General features: G+C 46.1%; 1 non-coding gene across 1 annotated transcript; it reads left to right on the top strand.

Annotated features, from left to right (window-relative positions):
* The first annotated feature begins 417 nt into the window (after positions 1 to 417).
* Positions 418 to 491, top strand: Trnat-ugu. The gene has a single exon. It is a non-coding gene; the product is annotated as a tRNA-Thr (tRNA).
* Positions 492 to 9,737: the final 9,246 nt, after the last annotated feature.

The raw sequence follows: 9,737 nt of genomic DNA, 5'->3' as shown, positions 1-9,737 counted from the left end.
CCACATTCCCAACATGTCCACACCACTACATTCGTAGTGCCCCTAATAGATGTTTGTCCATCATACTCATTATTCGTGGCAGATTAATCTACCAAGTCCTGTATGAGTTCGGGCATAGTGTGTGCATTCACACAAGAAGGTCAATGGCCGGGAAGCCATATTTTTAACTATATATGATGGTAGTATCTGTTCCCGAAAGAACAGTTACTGTGGATGACCATGCAGCTTTGCTAGAAATGAAATGATAATTAAATGGACACCGTAGCTGCAAACAGACATTGATGTACTTCATTGGGGATATGCTGAAAATGTGTGCCCCGACCGTGACTCGAACCCGGGATCTCCTGCTTACATGGCAGATGCTCTATCCATCTCAGCCACCGTGGGCACTGAGGATAGTGCATCTCCAGGACCTTATCCGCGTTGGCTCAAATGGATAGAGCGTCTGCCTTGTAAGCAGGAGATCCCGGGTTCGAGTCCCGGTCGGGGAACACATTTTCAACATGTCCCCAATGAAGTACATCAACGCCTGTTTGCAGATAGGGTGTCCATTTAATTATCATTTCATTTCTGTGTATTATATTTATCAATACTTTGTCACATGGCATTCAGGAAAGTGTACGAATAATCATTGTCAATTATACCAATCGTAACAGAATAAAGCACAGCGGAGCTTAAAGCCTAAGACAGTGCTCCAGGACCCAGGTATTCTCCACCAACCGGTTGACACCCCCACATAATGTTCACTTCGCCAGATGTTGCTGCTCCCATGTCATCAGATTTCCATGTGTCAACAGCTTGGGAGTAAGTCATCCTACAGGGAAGTTCCCCGGTTTGACCAGTTGCTGCATGCCAACATCTGCTACAGTCATTACCTCTGATCCAGAACAGTTCTGCCAGGACACAGAAATTCTACACTTCCACAATGTCATCCTGGAGCAGTTGCATTTAAACCATAATGTAACTAGGCTGACATCATCGGACAGCTGGGCAGTTATGTATGTCAGGTATATGTCATTCGGTGCCATTGCAATGTCCCTGTCATCTCTACCATCACGGAAGTTCAAAACTCTGCCCACGAAGGCACCTGGACAGAAAACTGCCACACCAGAGGAGTCAGCCAACTCCCACCCTTCTTCCGTCTCAGTGGAGGACTTTGTTGCGATGTGCCACTGGGGTGATATGCAGCTCATAGAAGCAGCTACATTGGGTCACCTACACTACAGCCAATTAACTCCAGCACATGCTCAGTGGTATTACATACACAAACCGGGTCTCCTGTCAGCCCACTGGAAGATGCTGAAAAGTGTATTCACATTATTCATCACCGACACCAGCAGCTCCAAAGTGCAGTAATTGTAAACAAACAGTAATTCAGAAGTACTTCTATCAACAAACTGTGTTCTCCTGTTACACCTGCATTCATGTCTGCCAGGAAACTGCCACCCATATCCAACCATCCTCAAAACCTTTGTATAACCAACATCAGAAGAATGTTCTACCTGATATCCCTTGTAGTTGGCATCAGAAGTATGTCTGATCCTACTACAGCCTTTGTAATTGGTATCAGAAGAATAGCTGAAGATGAAGATGGTGCTGGACAATTGATTGATTGCAGATTGATTCTTCCAGGTATTTAGGCTCTCAGACCCTTAACAGAATCCCACACCATTGTCCAGATTGCCTCTCTAGCAGTGTCAGCCAGTGGAGTTGCCAAAGCATCTCTATGAAGCTTTTGCTCTTACTAAAAGAACCTCTAACAAAATGTGCTGCCCTCCATTGGATCTTCTCTATTTTCTATACCACTCCTAACTAGTACGGGCACCAGACTGACTAGTAGTATTCAAGTATTGGTCATATAAGTGTCCTGTAAGCTACCTTCTTTGTTGACAGACTACATTTTGTGGAAATTCTGTTGGTGAATCTTAGTATCGCATATGCCTTAGCAAAGATTAATTTTATATGTTTGTTCCTATTCAGACCGCTCCATACACATACTCCTGGATGTATTATGGAAGTAACTGTTTTCAGTAATCGGTCTGCAATTGTGTAATCATACAGTAACAGGCTTCTGCATAATATAAATATATATGTAATACATTACACTTATGTTGAGGGCAATTTCCACTTCCTGCCAGCATTTCCCAACAATCCTACAGTATTGCAACTTCTGTGTGAACAACAGCAAAATGCCACATGGAATTCTGATGTTATCCACTAGCTCACTTACGTATATTGTTAAGTAATGGTCCAGTAACATTTCCTTGTGATGCATATGAAGTTATTTTTAGGTCTGAAGACTTCTGTCGATTAAGAATGCTGTGGTGTGTTGTGTTTGTTAGAAACTCTTCATCCAGTCACACTGTTGCTCTCATATTCAATATGTTCATGTTTTGTTCATTAGGCAGCAGTACAGAAAATTACTGAACGACTTCCAGAAGTCATGAAACACAGCAGCAACATGGCCTACTGCTTTCTGGATCTTGTGGACAAACAGAGTGAGCTGGGTTTCACACTATTGTTATTTCTGGAAGCAATGTTAATTACTACAGAGCAGATTATCGTTCTCCAGAAATATCATAAAAGTGAGCATTAAACGTGTTCTAAAATTTTACAACAGACCGATCACAGCGATATAAGCCTATAGCTGTGTGGATCTGTGTGATGACCCTTTGTGAAAACCAGAATTACCTGTGTTTTTTTCTAATCATCTGGAACTCTTTGCTCCTGTAGAGGCCTATGGTACACTGCTGCTAGAAGAGGTGCAAGTTCTTTCACATACTATATGTATGATAGCATATATGATGTATGGTGTATGATATCCCCATCCCAGAGTCACATGCTTCAATATCTGTCATATTCGTCATTTGTGTGACAATTTAAGGGAGGGAATCCCTTCATGAAACAGTTTTGAGAAAAGCTTAGTATTTTGGTCTTTTTTCCATCGTCCTCCATGTCAGTGCCATTATGGCGACACAGGGTCTGGACAGGTGGCTTCAGTCTGTCTACTGAATGAACATGAGGCCAGAACTTCCTAGGATTTTCTGTCAACTTTGTAGACAGAACTTTACTTTCAAATTCATTGAATGCTTTACACATGGCCCTCTTCATGCTATTTTCAGCTTCAATTACTTTTTGTTTGTCTGTGAGGCTTTGGCTACATTTAAATTTGCAGTGAAGCTCTACTCTTCTTTCGTAGCAGCTTTATAATGTGGTTTTCAAACCATGGCAGGTCATTCCCATCCCTCACAACTTTGCTCAGTATGTATCTGACTAAAGCATACTGCACAGTGCTATTGAACTTCATGCATTAATGTTCAAGATCATCAGTGCTGGAAATGAAATTTTCATTTTGACATGTCAGTTAATCCAAAATCACTCTTGCTAAACAGAAAGGTCTTCCTTCTTTTATTTGTATTTCTATTTACTGCCATATTGAGTGATACACCAACAGTATTTTGTTTTTATCCTGAGTCATCAGTCTTCTGAGTGGTTTGATGCAGCCTGCCATGAATTCCTCTCCTGTGCCAACCTCTTCATCATGCAACCTACATCCTCAATCATTTGCTGGATGTGTTCCAATCTTTGTCTTGGTCTACAGATTTTGCCCTCTACTGCTCCCTCTAGTACCATGGAAGTCATTCCCTGATGTCTTTACAGATGTCCTATCATCCTGTCCCTTCTCCTTGTCAGTGGTTTCTGTTGTGGGTTGGCAGGAGAGCCAACACCGGGTTACTAGAGGAAGCCGAAAGGCACGCGTTTTAGCTCACGCAGGCTGGTGTGAGGTCTGGAACAGGACAAGGAAATTAGGCTTTAGAAAAACGGACATAGCTGGTGGAATACTTAACTTTAATCCATTAATGGTGAACGTCGCTCTTGATGGTACATGTTTTACAGTATCAATAGTAACTGGTAATGGTGCCTTGCTAGGTCGTAGCAAATGACGTAGCTGAAGGCTATGCTAACTATCGTCTCGGCAAATGGGAGCATATTTTGTCAGTGAACCATCGCTAGCAAAGTCAGTTGTACAACTGGGGCGAGTGCTAGGAAGTCTCTCTAGACCTGCCGTGTGGCGGTGCTCGGTCTGCAATCACTGATAGTGGCGATACGTGGGTGCGACGTATAGTAACGGACCGTGGCCGATTTAAAGGCTACCACCTAGCAAGTGTGGTGTCTGGCGGTGACACCACATTCCTCTCCCGCAAATCGGCGGACGGTTGTGGCATAAGGCTTCTGCCTGCAGTGGGGAGGACCCCATGTTAACGTATGCGATGAGGTGGGGAGCCTAACAACAGGCGTGGCTGTGCCACCCACACCCTGCCATTCGGACCGCTGGGAGCTAGGAAACGCCTGAAAACCTGCTCCAGGATGCACGCCAACATGCGGTGTATGCGCCCGCAGAGAGACAGGAGGGGCCGAAGGGTCGACCTCCATCGGGCTGGGGCACCCGACGGGCGAAGACGACAGATGGTCCTGAGCGGGCAAAAGTTCCATGTCGGTGGACAACTGGTCACGGGAAGCGATCGGCGGTGTGTGACCCAGGGAGCCGCCCGGCAGTTGCAGCGACACGTCCACTGCGAGCAGCGCCGGCAGGAGAACAAGCGGCGGCGGTGGCGGCAGCGCATCGCCATGGAGCAAAATGGAAGGCAGCTTCGGTAACAACTGGGGCTGAGGTGAGCCAGTAGATGGGTCCCCAGGGCGCTGACCGGACGGCACCGTCGCTGAAAGCACACAAGGAGCGGCAGATCCCGTGCGACGACAGAGGCACAGCTGATTGAGATGCCGACGCACCTCACCAGAGGCCCCCAAAACCAGTTACATAGCGCGGCCGAGGCAGGGAAGAATGCACACTTTGAGCCAACGCCGTGAACCTCGATAGTTGCGGTAGTAGACAAGATCGCCTGGGGCAAAAGCAGGTGTCTGCCGCTGCACAGGAACCTGATGCGGTGGATGTAGCAAAGACATCAAGGTTCGATGAGGGCGACTGTGGAGCAACTCAGCCAGCGAGCGACCATCTCGGGGCTGAGAGCGATACGAGGACAAAAAGAGCAATAACGCGTCCTCCCGAGAATGCGACTCTTTCAACTTCAACATCTGTGACTTGAAAGTCCTGACCAATCGTTCAGCGGCACTGTTTGACTGGCGAAAACAGCGCGGGCGTCAGATGTTGAATACCATTGGCCTTGCAGAATGACTGAAATTCTGCAGACATGAATTGTCGGCCATTGTCGGAAACAATAGTCTGTGGAAGACCTTCGATGCAAAAGATAGCAGATAACGCTTGGATGGTGGCAGATGACGTCGTGGAAGACATCCGGACAACAAAAGGAAAATTACTGAATGAATCTACCACAACCAACCATCGAGTATTCCAGAATGGATCAGCAAAATCGATGTGTAAGCGTTGCCAAGGGGAAGTGGCTTTTGGCCATGCAAAGAATTTCTGCAATGGTGCTGATTGTTGTTCGGCACACACCATGCAAGAAGACTACATATTCATAATCGCGGCATCGATTCCGAACCAAGTACAGTACTGACGAGCAAGTTGTTTCGTTCTCACTATACCCCAATGTCCTTGGTGGAGAAGCTGTAAGACAGAGGACTGTAACAAACGTGGGACCACGACTCTGGACTGATCATTATCAGAACGCAACAGCAAAACACCACGTCGTACAAAAAGTCTCTCCTGGTGAGCAAAAAATCGGCGAACCAACGGATCCCTGATCCGTGACTTTGACAAGGGCCATTGCATAGCAACAAAACGCAGAACGGTAGCAAGGACAGGGTCGGCAGCTGTAGCTGTAGCTACACGACGAAAATCAATCGGAAACGATTCGACCACGTCATCGGTTTCCGAATCAATGAACATGCAAGTAAGTTCGGAGGAATCGAATGCTCTATCCTCAGCAACAGGCAAACGGGACAATGCATCGGCGTTTCCATGCTTAGCAGTGGACCGATACAAGATAACGTAGTGGTACTGCGAGAGGAAAATAGACCAGCGAATGAATTTCTGCGCTGTACGTGGAGGTACAGGCTTGGTCGGATGAAAAATCGATGTCAAAGGTTTGTGGGCTGTGATTATGGTAAAGTGACGACCATACAAGAGATCATGAAACTTTGTAACACCAAATACGGGAGCCAATGCTTCTTTCTCGATCTGTGAATAATTTCTTTGCACAGACGAGAGCAATTTGGACGCAAAGGCAATAGGGCGATCGTGCGAACCATATTTGTGCGCAGGCACAGCACCGATCCCGAAATCCGATGCATTCACCATCAACAAAAGGGGTTTCTGGGGATCGAATGGCGTAAGGGAAGTATTGGAAAGCAACGCCGATTTCAACTGGCGAAAGGCGCGTTCGCATTCCGTCGTCCAGACGAACGGAACACTTTTACGGCGTAAGCGATGAAGCGGAGCTGAAATGGAAGAGGCATGGGAACATAGCGATGATAATAGTTAATTTTGCCCAGCACACTCTGTAGCTGCTTCAAATTCTGCGGCGAAGGCAAGTCTTGTATGGCACGGAGGTGCTCTGGACTGGGATGTATGCCTGTGGCATTGAGGACATGTCCCAGGTAGGGTAAGTCACGAGCAAAAAAAACACACATTTGTCCTTCCACAAGCGAAGACCATTTTGTTGCAAGACCTGAAATAATGTTCTGAGATTGGCTAAATGTTCTTCTTCCGTCTTTCCGGAGATCACAATATCGTCCAGATAGTTTGCTGCAGTAGGGACCGACGCACAAACAGTTTGTAGATATTGCTGAAACAATGCAGGGGCGGATGCACACCCGAATGGCAGTCATTTGAATCGATACAAACCAAGATGCGTGTTAACCACCAAAACGCGCTGGGATTCTTCATCCACCAGTATTTGCAAGTACGCATCTGCTAGGTCCAACTTCAAAAAATATTTACCCAGGCACAGTTTGTCAAAAAGATCTTCCGGACGGGGTAAAGGAAAAGTTGCAGTCACTAATTGTGGATTCACTGTTGCCTTGAAGTCCACACAAAGCCTCAATTTTCCGGAAGGTTTTGGCAAAATTACTAAGGGTGATGCCCAGAGAGAAGCCTGCACATGTTCAACTACACCTTGTGATTCCAAATCGTGTAATGTTTTTGCGACCTCATCACGCAATGTGTGGGGAACATTGCACGCTCTGAAAAATTTCAGTTGCGCGTTTACTTTCAGTTCCAAATGTGCTTTATAGTGCTTAGTGCAACCAAGGCCCGGTGCAAAAATGTCTGCAAATTCTTCACATAGACGAGAAACACTGTTGGAAGGCACCGTCTGGTTCACTGATAGGACCTGATTTACTATAGACAAGTTAAACAACTGAAATAAATCGAAACCAAACAAGTTAACTGCAGAAGAAGAACGAAGGACATAAAATGACACAAGTATTGTTTGTCCTTTGTATGTTGCAAGAAGGCTGCACTGTCCTAACACAGGAATCTTGTGACCTGAATAGGTAGTTAACTTAACAGTTGCGGCATGCAACGGAGGTGTGCCCAGCAGTTTGTAAGTGTCTTGATTGATCAATGAAACTGCAGCCCCGGTATCGAGCTGGAATGGTATCACTTTGCAGTTAATGTCCAAGTCCACAAAAAGTTTATTGCCCTGCTGACGACGAGAGCGACTGTCTCGTGCAACGTGAACTGACACTGGTACAAAATCACTTGCGACTTGACGGGAGTTCCTGCAATGTCGACACACACTATTTGTGGGACGAACACAGTCACTGTTAGAGAGAGTGGCACTGGGTGTAGTGACATGAACTATATGAATTTCCATGGATGAAGTGTCGCGAGCGTGAGCATCCTTGGTTCGATTCCGATTCCGGCGCGAAGCAAAGGGCCTGGAATGGTTTTGAGCTTCCGATCTGAGCTTTTTCTGGCAAACACTTTGAACATGTCCTTTTTTATTACAGTAAACGCAAATAGCTTGATGTGACGGGCAATTCTCTCGCGAATGTCTAGTAGCACACCGCTGGCATGATTTTAGCACTGCATTTGCTTGCCTGCGCAGTACACGTGTCTGAGAGCCTGGCGGCAGTGGCATGGCCGGGCGTGAGGACTGTTTACTGTTCCATGCAGCTTGCTCGGCGGGCTAGTTAACCTGACACACGGGTGACGAAGTTTCAAATGATTCCTGAGTAAAGTAAAGTGTGTCCTGCCGATTCAATATGTCCATCACTTGTTGAAGAGAGGGATTGACTAGTTTCAAAATCTGTTCCCGTATACAAACATCAGAAACATTCTGTGAAATTGCATCACGTACTATAGTATCAGAATAAGGGAGTCCACATTGACACTCAAAAGCACAATCCCTAGTAAGGCCTTGCAAGGTTGCAACCCACTCCCTATTAGTCTGACCGGCCATACGTTTTTTACGAAAGAAGGTATACCTTTTCGCAATGACATTGACTGATTCTTTGAAATATGCATCTAATGCAGACAAAATTTCTTCGTAGGACAGAGTTGCTACGTCACGTCGGGAAAATAATTTGACTATCACATGGTACATGTGCAATCCTACGGAGGACAACAAAAAAGGCTGCCACTCGTTGCCTTGAATTCTGTAGGCGGTGAGATGGAATCCAAATTGCCGTGACCACTCCGTCCAGCTTTCCAGTGCAGCATAAAAAGGACCAAAAGTTTGTGCAACTGCGTGTTGTGGCTGCGTTAGCGGTGGAGTGGCGGCTGCCGCATTGTTTTACATCACACGTTGACCCTGGACAAGCTGTCCAAGGGCATCCAGTAAGGCCTGCGTCTGCTGATTCTGTAAGCGATAAAATTAGGACAGTACATCTGGAGATGGTGACGAAGCCATTACACAAGTAAATCAGGGCAGTATAGTTAAGAACACGACGTTGTCTCATTGCCAATGTTGTGGGTTGGCAGGAGAGACAACACCGGGTTACCAGAGGAAGCCAAAAGGCACGCGTTTTAGCTCACGCAGGCTGGCGTGAGGTCTGGAACAGGACAAGGAAATTAGACTTTAGAAAAAACGGACGTAGCTGGTGGAATACTTAACTTTAATCCATTAATGGTGAACGTCGCTCTTGACGGTACATGTTTTACAGTATCAATAGTAACTGGTAATGGCGCCTTGCTAGGTCGTAGCAAATGACGTAGCTGAAGGCTATGCTAACGATCATCTTGGCAAATGAGAGCGTATTTTGTCAGTGAACCATTGCTAGCAAAGTCGGTTGTACAACTGGGGCGAGTGCTAGGAAGTCTCTCTAGACCTGCCATGTGGCGGCGCTCGGTCTGCAATCACTGATAGTGGTGACACGCGGGTCAGACGTATACTAACGGACCGCGGCCGATTTAAAGGCTACCACCTAGCAAGTGTGGTGTCTGGCGGTGACACCACAGTTTCCACATATTCCTTTCCTCTCTGATTCTGCGTAGACCCTTCTCATTCCTTAGGAGTCCACTTAATTTCAATATTCATCTGTAGTGTCACATTTCAAATGCTTCAATTCTCCTTTGTCCGAGTTTTCCCACTGTCCATGTTTCACTACCATACAATGCTGTGCTCCAAACGTACATTCTCAGAAATTTCTTCCTCAGCTAAAGGCCTATTTATGATACTAGTAGTGTTCTCTTGCTAAGGAATGCCCTTTTTGCCAATGTTAGCCTAGTCTCCCATGTTCCATTCATCATTGTTTATTTTGCTGCCTAGGCAGCAGAATTTCATAACTTCCTCTACTTCATGACCACCAAT

The sequence above is a fragment of the Schistocerca piceifrons genome, chromosome 3, assembly GCF_021461385.2.
Source record: "Schistocerca piceifrons isolate TAMUIC-IGC-003096 chromosome 3, iqSchPice1.1, whole genome shotgun sequence".
Lineage (NCBI taxonomy): Eukaryota > Metazoa > Arthropoda > Insecta > Orthoptera > Acrididae > Schistocerca > Schistocerca piceifrons.
Note: the sequence above shows the minus strand (reverse complement) of the source record. Positions and strands in the feature narration are given on the sequence as shown.